Here is a 12,532-nt window from a genome sequence, read left to right as displayed (position 1 = left end):
CTTTGAAAGCTTGTGTAAGGCTTCAAGAAGAGATATGGCAACAAACTAGTGTCTTTTGATTATTATTTTTTAAAATGTTAAAAGTAACATCCATGAATAGGGTGGTACTCGTGATATTGCCCACCGTGCCTCCCTTGTTCACTGATTGTGAGGCTCTGTATTGTTGTACTAATGATATTGCACTTTAGTAGTCACAACAAGAAGAAAAAACAAGTTCCAATCTAATATATGCATAATGTAAGCTACCATCATTTGGATTTAAAAAGGTGTCCCAATCTAAACTCATCTAGGAGAATGTATAAATGATGAGAAACGTGGGAAGATACAATTCCACTGTGGATAAAAGAATTACGGGAACCAATAAGTAATAGCAAGCTTTCTTTTGAACCTTAGACTTTCCTTGCAAATTGTAATTAAAGTATTACTTTTCCTCGAATTTTAAAAGCTTCTTTGTCTTCTAGTTCTTTCACTAGCTTCAAGCTTTACAATCAATCTTGGCTCTGATACCACATTGTTGGAGGATAACAATCCATGAAATAATTACAAAGTAATAATTAACATAGAATATAATAAAATTTACACAACATAAGATTGGGCTTAATTTGCCTTCACATAAGACTGAGTCTATGCTTTCTCTTGGTGTCCTTTAATCACATTGCTTGAAATAACTTGTGGGGCTTAAAATAATATCCACTTTTACAAAGATGTTGACTTCAACAAAAATAACTTGCTTTATTAACGTATAAGCCAAACTACTCAAATAGGTATAAACCTTAAACCATATAAATATGTACATTTCTTGTAAAATGAACAAAGAACTCCAACTTGGTTCCATGGTGAAGAAGCTTCTATAATGAGCTCTTGTGACAAGTCAGGCTCCTACTTGCACTATGCGTACGCTTGCTGTTGTGTGTTTTGAGAAACATTCATCTCTAATGGCACAATAAAGAAGACGTGTCTCGATTGCTCTAAAATGCGATTGTTGGGATAAACCCAACTTAGGATTGACACTAAATGTTTGAAACATTGTGGCATCCAACATGGTTTAACCACTTCTTGACCATGAGGCTCCTAGTCTTGCTCCCGCTCTTTCACTAGAGCTTCGCCCAAAAATAGGATAGTTTAATATCCTTTTCATGAAGTTTATGGTGTTGTTTACAGAGCCAATTGTGGTGAATTTGGGACTCAAAGAACCGTAGTGACTTCTATTTCTAGGTGTTCCATTGTTCCTTTGCTCACATCTACATTTTGTTGGCTCATTTCTTTTCCAAAGCTCCTTGCTAGCTAAAGGAGTTTTGGCTTCTTAACATGTTGAGTGCTAGTCGTTTGTTGGGACCGAAGGTTAAGTGGATTTAAGGAAGTGTAGTCTGATGCACTATAGTCAACTATATTGTCATTTCTAGCAATTGTCTTGATCGACAAGAATCTCACTCTGGTGAAATGGTCTCTTCTCAAGTAAGCCTAAAATTGATTTTAGATACATTTGGTCTAGTCAAGCTTTTTAAAAAAAGTTTTCTTCACACAATGTTTTTAAAGTTCTAAGATTTTTTGGGTTTTTTTCTAGACTCGCGTCTCTAGGTTCACGTATGTTGACTTACGTGGGTCGACTCACATCTCTAAACTCACATCTCTAGGCTCACATGTGGTCTCACATGTGGTCTCATAAGTGTTGACTCACGCTTTGTTGACTCATGTCTATATTGTTGACTCGCGTTTGTAGGCTCACGTCTTTGTCATATGAATTAGACTCACATACTTTATTTTTATGAGAAATAGGTCTACCTCGGGCACATAATTTTATGCACTAGGCCTATGACATGGTTGTTGTGTAATTATTGGGTAATAATTATATTTAAATGTCTTAATAATTACAAAGGACAAGAATTTTCCCTGGAAATTTTAGTTAATATAGATAGTATAACAGAAAAATCTTTAAAGGACATGAGTAGGTATGCCTAGACTCATGTATGGTTGACTCACGGCTCATGTGTTCAGACTCACAACTCACGTCTCTGGACTTACACCTCTAGGCTTACGGCTTACGGCTTACGGCTTATGTCTCTAGGCTCACATGTATTGACTCACATGTTTGACTCGCATCTTTTTTTACAGTACTATGGACTCATGTTTCCCAACCCAAGAGCTCATTTAGCTATGTTTTTAAAGCTTTTAAAGGTTTTTTGACTTGATGGAGATGATTAGGGATCTTAATTCTAGTTAATGCTGGTGTTTATGTTTTTTATTGTCTTTTGTTGATTTTGCATGCTTCTAAGCTAGGATTCAAACAATTTATGAAATGCATGAATAAAAACTAGCTGTCCCACTCTAATCCATACCTAATGGATCTTAATGTTTACATTTTTGGTATAGATTTTACTCAACACGATTGCTAAGCTATTTCTTGGCTAAATGCAACAAGATCATGGACTTTAAAATCATGCAAAACACCAAGAAAGCAAGGTTTTTCCTATCTAAGATATAAAAATATTCTCTATTGCAATAAGATTTGAAATTAAATAAATAATAATAAACTAAACACATCCAAGACTCAAAAACTGTATGTTTTTCAAGACGTGACCTCCTAATCATCGGAAAATATTGGGTGATCTCAATAGCTTGGAATAGATGAATAAATAAAGCTAAGCCCTAAGCTAGTTTCGGTGCAGCGGCACCAAATATATTCTAGTCAAGAGCTTACCTTAGCCTTGCCAAAACATGTGTTATTGGGTCTCGCCTTAGAGTTGTAAAACTACAACTTCCCTAGGTGAGTGCGCTAGCTTCTCCCGACATCGCATCCTTACAAAAGGAAGGGGATAAAGAGGAAGCTATTACAAGCAGAAAACCTATAGCCAATCCTATCTAGCAAGCATTCATTAAACATGCAATATTCGATAGCATATGTGCAAGCAAGAAGAGATAAGAGGAGAAATTATAAGTATTCTATTGTGCAAGAGAATGATTTTTCATTACATATTGTAAAATTTAACTTATATATAAGTGACTAGTTTTCGCCCTAAATTCGACCTCTATTACTAGTCTCTAAGCAAGTATGTACACGAAGTTCTTAGACTTTCCCTATTTGATATTAAGCACAAGGTAAGGCTACTTTATATGTTCTAGTTTCATCTTACAAAAGACAAGTGCCCATTCAAGCGGATAAGATGGAAAAGTGCCTTGCAATAAGTTGGGCAAGGTTAACCATGTTAACCTAGGGAGTAGTTAACACCTTCCTACTTAAATGATAGAGAAATCAATGGACCCAAAATAAGTAAATACAAGGTATCCTTGTGGAATAAAACACTTGGGGCTCCCCTTATACCTAAGGCCTCACTCAAGGCTCATGGGAAAACACTAATCTTGAGACAAGAAAGAGGGAACACATGGAGATACATTCAAAGAAAGGTACCATGCAGTATGCAACTGGATCATAGATTTTTTGGACAAAATGATCTAAGAGGAAGATGCATACTTCACTAGGATCTCGGAATAAAGGACTTGCATTGTTCTAAGTTTTGATGCATTGGTAGAATATACATATCATAATAAGATGTTATAAAGCATTGTATTGTTGTCTATTTTGTCTCTATGCATAGTAAAAGAACTTTGTGGAGTCTGTAGTTGAGCTCCATTGTGGTGATAGAGGCGGACAGTCTATTGCGATATATTTTCATCTTCTACGAAAGTTTTAGTTGCATCTCTCTACGTAGAAGACATACATTAGATCATGCAGGATCATGACATAAGACAAGTTTTAGTTGCATCTCTCTACGTAGAAGACGTACATTAGATCATGCAAGATCATGACATGAGACAAGTTTCACTCTTATGTGGGGGCAAATTGTACCCAATCTTGTGTTATGTGCAAATTTTATTCTATGCTATGTTAATTATTACTTTGTAATTATTTTATGGGTCGTTGTCCTCCAACGTTACCCGTTCTTGTCAATCTACTTTGAGTGTTTTTCTTTTCTCCATCTCTTCTTGCTTGTGGCATCTGTGTGTGTTGTTACCTTGGTCTCAACTCCAACACTTTGGCATGCTCTAAGGTTCTGTTACTAGTTCTATTATTGACTCTTGAATGGAGTCAGGGAAACTATCACACGGGTCAGTGGTTTGTACTCGACCACCTACTCACATGTTGATTCTAGTTCATCCTACACCTTCCTTTACAAGCACTTGGGCTTATTTCATTCACTACTCCTCCACCATGGGGCTGCGGTACTCTTTGAGTTTCTTTGGAAGGTTTGTAAGCTGGATTGATGTGGGTTTCTTCTCTTTGGGAGAAGAACTGGTTTGAGCAAGAGATTCTCCACAAGGGAGGCGGCTTTGGAGATATCATCTGAACCACTTTTAATGGTCAAAACAGCACTACCCTTGACAATTGATCATGCGTTGCATTTTCACGTGCTCTTTGAGGTTTTATTCTTTTGGACCTCTAGTTCTGGTCCTTTATCCTTTCCACACAGGCTACTATAGCCTTTGGGACTTACACCTCAAGCTCTTTAGTTGCTAGCTTGGAGGTTAAAGCTTGAGCTTTTTGCTTATTCATTGCCTTGGATGTTTCCTTATTAGCAACCACTCTCGACTTGATCCTCAACTTGGTTTAGAGCCTTATGATAGCGATTGTATGAATAAGCCCACCTTAGATGTTTCCTTGGTAACTGTCTTCAACTTGGTTTGGATCCTTGTGATATCGACTATATGAATAAGTTCACCTTGGATGTTTCCTTGCCTCGACTTCATTAGGATATAGACACCACCCAAAATGGAATAAATGGTGCATGTTATCACAAAATAAAAAAGAATTCCGCTGACACCCAAAGTAGATTGTCTCATAAACTTCCTGACCCCACCACCACACCATATCCCCTCTATTATCTAACCCAAGGATCTGCACTTATATCAATTATGAATTATTTGATTAAAAATACAATTAACCATGCAAAACTTATAAAATCAAGAAAATGCAACATATGTATGGAATCACCTATGTGCGCGTAAAGTAAGCTATGATCGCCTAGATTTAGAAAGGCGTCTTAACCTAAATCCATCTAGAAGAATTCATAAATAATGAGAAACATAAGAATATAAAATCTCACAAATTTATTCTTTATAATAGAAATACAATTGAAGTGACATGATAAGGTCGCTTACACACTCATAAGAGTGTGTACATACGCTCGAGGAAAAAAACTCTTGAAGAGAAAAGGTACCTTTGCGCATTATTACCCTACGACCATGCATCACTACTATATAAATAGCTACAAATCTCCCTTTGTAGTGATGATGTGAACATGTGTAGGGATCATGTGGTTGATCAATCTCCAAATGGCAATAAGCCCAAAGCTTTGCAAAAAACTTCAAACCTCTTGTGAGAGAGTCTTAGATCAGAACATATATGCCACATTATCGTGTATAAACACATAAGCCAGGCTAATCTCTCCTGCAAATCTGCCTCTCCCTGACATAATGATAATGCACCTCAATGTGCTTTGTGTGAGTATGAAACACTAGGTTTCTCACAAACAGCTCTAATGTACTCTTTCTGTCAGTGAAGATGGAGGTGGGGGACTACTATCTAACACCAATATCTGCCAAAAGGCATCGAAGCCATACATCTACCTTATACTCAGCTTTGTAACTCGAAAAGTGGCCACCATCAGCAGTTGCTTCTTTTGATGAGCCATGATATACATAAATCACCAAGAGGAAAGCAAAATCCTTAATGGACACTCTTGTGGCATAACATCCAGCCCAATCGGAGTCACGGAAAGCATGCAGTTGAATATCACCTCTCTTAGCATAGACAAGTCCAAGGGATTGAGTGTCTTATTTAAGTATCGAAATACTCACTATCCTCTACCAATTCTTATTTCTGAAACTATGCATAAGTGTGCTCAATTTGGAGATCCCAAATTGAATGTCTGGCCTCATATTGCTTAGATAAATGAGACACCAATAACTTGCATATAAGGAGATGCATCAACTGGTTCACTTGCATCCTAGAGACTAAGCCTAGCACCTTATTAACCCTTTCCGAAGACCTCTATAGTATCGATGCCAACCACCACATCATTATCACCACCTTTGGGCCATAGGCCCCGAAATGTATGAGAGAGTAAGCTGTGAGGGAGGGTTGAGCTTCCTTTGGAGTGCGGTGGCAGTGGCGGCGGTGGAGTGGAGATTTGGAGTGCTACTGCGTGGCAACATCTCCTACAAGAATCTCGAGCACAAGTATTCACGAGGTGAGTGACACCTTACCCATGCAATCGTAAGCTAGGTTGGGGATATTGGTTTCTCGGTTGAGCTATTTTATGCTCCCGAGTATAGTTGCGCAAAGCCTCATGGCATTGCACTCTTTCTATGGTCCAAGGGCTTTCCATAAAAGTGGCATCGTTGTCAGGGAATAACCCCACTACATAGCCACAAGAATGGTTGATTTCTGTTATATTTTTGTTTTCTATTTTTTTCAAGAATGGTAGAAACAAATTCTAAAAATCTGTCCATTTTGTTGCATTGTTGTTGAAATCTTAAGAAATTTATGTTCAATTTCTACTTGTTTTGTAATTTCTATATGTTTTTTAATTTTTACATGGATTTCAATTTCTGTAATTTTTTATATTTTTGTGAGTTCTGTAATTTGTGCATTTAGGTTAGCTCTACTCTAACTTATCATTTACAAGTTCAATTTTTTGTTTTTTGCATTTTTTGTTTTTTTGTAATTTTCAATTTCGAAAAGAAAAAAAATCAATTAAACATGAAATTGAAATAATCGAGTTAAATGGACCATAAAATCTGTTTCCTAGCATAGTATTTATCCATTTTTTGCCTCCTTACGTGGAGAAATCAAGATAAAAATAAAAATTAGGAGAGGATTTGCAACACACAAAAATTTCTATGTTTTCTATACATTCTACATTTTTACATTAGTGTAATTAATACGAGTTAATTAAGCTTAATCCTCTCTCTAATAAAGGACATCTTGACCAGTTGGTCGCATTTAATTTGTGTAGGCTTTTAGGCCACTAGCCCAAAAAGTCCAAAAGGTTTGGCTAAGTTTTGAGTGGCTGAAAGCATTTAATGTGTACAGGCCCAAGTCAAAGATTCTGGGAATACTCTTTTTCGGTGAGAAACGCAAAACATAAACCATAAATTGAAAGCGTAAAAAGTAAAAAATGCAAAAGTAAAAAAGATAAAATAAAAAGAAAAAGGAAAAAAGATAAAAAGGAAAAAAGGGAAAAAGTAAAAGGTCTCAATAAATATATATATATATATATAATTTTTTTGAAAAGTGCACACACAAGTTTACCTAATATATGTTTTAAGCTGTTGCGATCGTGTTGATACAACTTGTGTAATACCCCAAAATTTTATATTTTTATATAGTTGAGCTTTCTTAACTAGGGCAGCCAACGCTTGTAACACTTGACTAACCTAAAACAAGTACACTATTTTTTGTGCTAGACAGGTTACGAAACACTATAAACGTTCCATAAGCATTTGGACTATGGGGAGTTCTTCTTCAGCCTCCACCATGGCCTTCTGTATTTGTAGCTTCCCTTTCATATAAGGAGTAGCTCCTTGCAATCTTTTCCTACTGCTAGCTCCACATTGTGGATCATCTGAGTGATGGTCCACAATGTGGGCTGCTTTTTTCGTTTGCTGATCCGCTTGCTCTACAGCTTGCTTTGGATGTCATAATTTGTTGTTCGGAGCTCGGCAACACCATCTCTAACTCATTCCCTCACCTCCGCAGTGTTGTTGCTTCCTCCTCTAGTCTTGCAATGGTATCTTGTTGTTGCCGGAGTCATCCTTCTCTAACTTACCAAGTTGTGCCAAGGCTTTTAAGTGACCTGCCATCTTTGTGTGACCTCCTATAATAGCTGAAGCTTCTAAGCTTGCTGTTGCATGTTTTTGGTCACCACTGCTACCCAATTCACCTTCTTCTGGCCATATTCTGACACTGCCAATAGTCTGTAGTTGGTTCTGCTTATGTTGGTATTCTTGGCAAAAGTGGACAAATCATATCTGGGTAAAATATGAATTAATTTTGCATGTCTCAATCACATGTGGTGACAGATTATTCCTTACCGACTTTTGAGAGTTCCTCCTTGATGTCCACATTATAGGAGTCATCGTTGGTGATGCCTTTAGCAGGAAGGTTGAATACTTTGGCTATGTTTTCTGGCATGATCGGCATAGCCTTACGCCCTTCCATCTTTATTGCATTGTTATTTGACAACTCTGCTATAGCTGCACTTTGGCCTCGATGTTTTCTTGCAGGCTCATCCAGTTCTTTATTAGGAAGCCAAACAGTCCAACCTTTTGCAGCCACTCTTGCTGAAACATGGGGTCCAACATGGCATTGTAGGGATCGAACTCCACTTGCTTGCTACTAGCCATGGCAGGTTCTGGTTGCGGAGTTTTGCAAGAAGGGGAAAAGGCGAGTGATAGCGAAAGAGTTGAGATGGCGAGACAATGGGAAAGAGCAAGAGAGCGATTTGCAAAGGATTCAAGAATAGTGTGGGTAGTGGAGTTTGGCCGTGGTAGGGTTGCTAATTGTTGTGCTATTTGATAGGGACCCATCCAACTTATTTTGAGCTTACCTTAGTGTTGTTTGAGCTTTGAATTGAACAGCAGTATCTTGTCGTCCTCCTGAAAGATCTTGTGCTTGTTTTTTCTGTCCACCCACTTCTTTCTTCTTTTCTAAGTGATGTCTGCAACCCATGCACTTTGTAGCCTGCTTTCCTCCATCTTCATGAGGTGCTGCATCCACTGGTTGACTAATTCCTCTGGGCTAATCCTGTCAGTTTTAGGACTATTTTGAGACTTGGGACAACATACTCCATTGGAACTATTGCCTCTAAGCCATAGACCAAAGAGAATGGGGTGAATCCAGTGCTTACCTTGTATGTTGCGCAGAACGCCCATAGTGCAGAGTGCAGCTTTTCATTCTAGTCTGTTCTATTTTGATTAATTGTCTTTATGAGGATCCGCTTTAGCACCTGATTTGTAGATTGTGTTTGACCATTTGCTGCGGATAGTAAACAGTTGATTTTTTATACAAGATCATGTGCTATTGAATTAGTTTTATTAAATCACTTTATTGATGAAGTGTCCTCCTTGATCACTCACGAGCTCTAGTAGACATCCAAACCTCGTCATGATGTTCTCATACAAGAACTTGGCTACTACTGCACGTGAATTGTCCTTGAGGGCCTTTGCTTCTATCCATTTAGTACAGTAGTCAGTTGCCACGCAAGGATGTATTTTTTTGTTGAAGGTTTGAATGGTCCTACAAAATCCATTCCCCACTTCTGAAAGGGTTCAAGTGATGCGACTGGCTGATGAGGCATCCAATCAACAGAGATGATGGCTATCTGATCTGCTCGAGGATGACACACATCACATTGCCTGACATGATCCCATGCATCTTTAAGTACAATGGGCCACCATAAGCCTGCTTGCAAGACTTTTATGCCCGTTGTTTCTCCAGAGTAGTGCCCGCCTGACACTCCTTGATGTGCTTCTGTCGCACAATTGTTTGTTCATGGTCTGGCACACATCTACGGACAACCTGGTCAATGCCTTTTTTGTACAGAACTCCTGCAATCTCAAGGTAATGCCTACTTCGAAGAGCCAACTTCTTTCATTGATCTCTCCTCATGTCACTGGTGGGCAATGTTCCTTCTATGAGATGAACTGCAACATGTCAAAGTAATAATTACTTTACATGGGTCCAGACTGAATAGCAAATAGGCTTGCATTTGAAAACTGATCAGCCACTACTATAGGCTACTCTCCTATGTCTACTCTACTGAGGAAATTTGCTACTGCATTTTGATTGCCGGGGGTGTGCATGATGGTAAACTAAAATTCTTTAGTAGAAGCATCCACCTTGCTAACTTTCTGGTCAGATCAGGCTTATTTACCAGATATAGTAGGGCTTGATGATCTACATAGGACACAAAGTGATTTCCCAGTAGATAATGACAAAATTGAGTAAATCAGTCCCAGGGCTTTCCTTTCAGTGGTGCTGTAATTTTTCTTGGCATTTGACAGCATCCGACTAGCATAATAAATGGGTCTGTACCACCCTTCTTCTATTTGCTGCACATCAGCACACTTCCAATCGTTGTATCTAATGCATCCATGAATACATGGAACGTCTTGTCCCATTCTGGCAGTGCACTAGCAAGCATTCTTTTCAAATTTTGAAAGGTGTCCTTGTGCTCTTCTGTCCACAGGAATTCTACCCCCTTCTCTTTGAGGTTGTACAGTCCTTGTGCCACATCAGCAAGGTATGTAAGGAATCGGTTGTGCTATTTGATTTGTCCCAAGAATGTGTTGCGATCCTTCAGATTTTGTGGTGGATTCAACTTGCTTATCATCTTGACCTCGACTAGATCAACAATAATCCCATGTTTGGACACTATGTGTCCAAGGAGAGCTCCGCCCCCTCACAACAGCAACAAACGCGCACTTCATTGGGTTCATCTTTAGCTTCGTTCACCTTCATCTTTCCAAGCATAGGTGTAGATGGTGCAGATGCTCCACACACCTCCCAAAGACACTGAAGTCATCTACAAACACACGCATGAATTCAGTTAAGTAATCATAGAAAATTTCTTGTACCATGCATTGGAATGTTGCGGGTGCATTTCGGAGTCCAAAGGTCATGACGTTTGATGCAAGTGCTCCCCACTCCATGATGAATGCGGTCTTCTCCATGTCTTCAAGTGTCATTCTGACCTAGTTGTATCCACTGAATCCATCTAGGAAAGAACACATTTTGTGGCCTGCTATAGCATCCAACATAGAGTTTAAGAAGGGCAAAGAAAATGGGTCTGTATGGTCGTTGCTTTCAGCCTTGAGCTTACCATTCTTTTGGGCACAATCACAATGGGGCTTAGCCAGGTTGCTTTTTCTATTGGTTGGATGTATCCTACTACCAACAGTTTATTGATTTCCTCCTTGACTTGCTTGGGGTAGTTGGGATTTATCCTGTACCATTGTTTGCCTGATCGGAACTGCATCTTTCTTCAGGTTTATTTTATGTTGGTAGAAGCTTGGGTCGATGCCGGGCATATCTGTGTAGCTCTAGGAAAACACATCTTTATATTGCATCAGCAATTCTTGGAAATTGTTTTGCATTGCTTCTAGTTTTACACTAATTTTTACTATCTGTGGTTTCTCTCTTGTCCCTAGATTGAGCCAATTTAACCTTTGAACAAGCCAACCATACAATTTGGCATCCTTATTTACCCCAACACTCTCCATCAATGTCACCTTTCCGCAATGCCTAAAGATTCCACCTCAATGTTTCATCTTCTTGTTGCTTGAGCTCTTTCTGTGGACTTGTTCACTATCACTCCATTCTTCTGCTCTTGGGTAGGCTATACCTGCTTCATGAGCACATCGTCTTCTATTGATCATGGTGGCTACCTAGGCTCCTCTTCTTCCTTTGGTTTGTCAACTTGTTCATGTTCCTTGTGTGAGGCTTACCTCTCGTATAGCTTCCCTTCGTCTACCATCATGGCCATCATGCAGGGATTATTCTCCAATGACACTTCTTTGTCTAACTCCTTGTGAGGCTTATCTTCTCACATCTTTTGTTCTTTTGCCTCCTCCTATCTTCCCTCTGTTCCCCTTCGATATTGTCCGATCTAAAGGGTTTTCTTCCAATTTTCTTTATGTGCTTCTTGCACCTCCTTTGTTGTAAAGTCTCTGACCTATTTTTATTTTTCTCATTCCACATTGCTTTTGTTCTAATTGGATGGTTCATCTGACATAGCCAGCTTTTCTTTTCCCTTTTGGGATTTGGTGATGAGACGGCCGCAATTAGCTGTACACCTTCTAGCTCTTTGATGTCGAGATGATATTTATGGACGTTGCTGGTGCATTCGCCCCTCCTACCTTTTCTTGTAGCTCTCGTTGGTGCTTCTGAAACAGCTGACAATCATTCCACCGGTGTCCATTCTTCTAATAGTAATAACATTGGAATCCGCCTGAATTCCGAGCGCCACCTCTTCCTCTACCTTGCCCTTGGCCATAGTAAGGTCTATAAGGTGCTAGTGCAGCAGCTACTATGGGTGTTGTTGTTACTGCATTGACACTATGTTTGCCCTCTTTTTGACATTGTATCAACAATTAGATGCCAGGTGTGAATGTTTGGTAGATGGCATAGGTGGGCTGCATCTTGCATTCCTCTTCTAGATGTCCTTCATTTTTACAGATCGAGCAGAAGACACATGTTCTGTAGCCAGAGGAATTAGAGGTCTTACCAAAGTGCACAGCGAGCTTCTCCACAACCTTCTTGGCCAGGACATCCACCTCATCCTTCTTGCCTTTGCGTTTGCTCTTCTTGTTGCATCTGGTTTCCTTCTCAGCATCTGACTCAGATTCTAAGTCTTTTGATTTTGACTCGCTTTTGGAGTCACTGTTTGAAGAGTCATACTTCTTGCTCTTCTTTTTCTTTGGCTTCTTTTCCAATCCCATTTTGCATTCCACTTATTTAGCGACTTCCACGAGC

This window comes from Cibotium barometz, chromosome 21, assembly GCF_041138505.1.
Source record: "Cibotium barometz isolate CiBa-2024 chromosome 21, ASM4113850v1, whole genome shotgun sequence".
Classification (NCBI taxonomy): domain Eukaryota; kingdom Viridiplantae; phylum Streptophyta; class Polypodiopsida; order Cyatheales; family Cibotiaceae; genus Cibotium; species Cibotium barometz.
The sequence above is the reverse complement of the archived record's forward strand: the minus strand, read 5'-3'. Positions refer to the sequence as shown.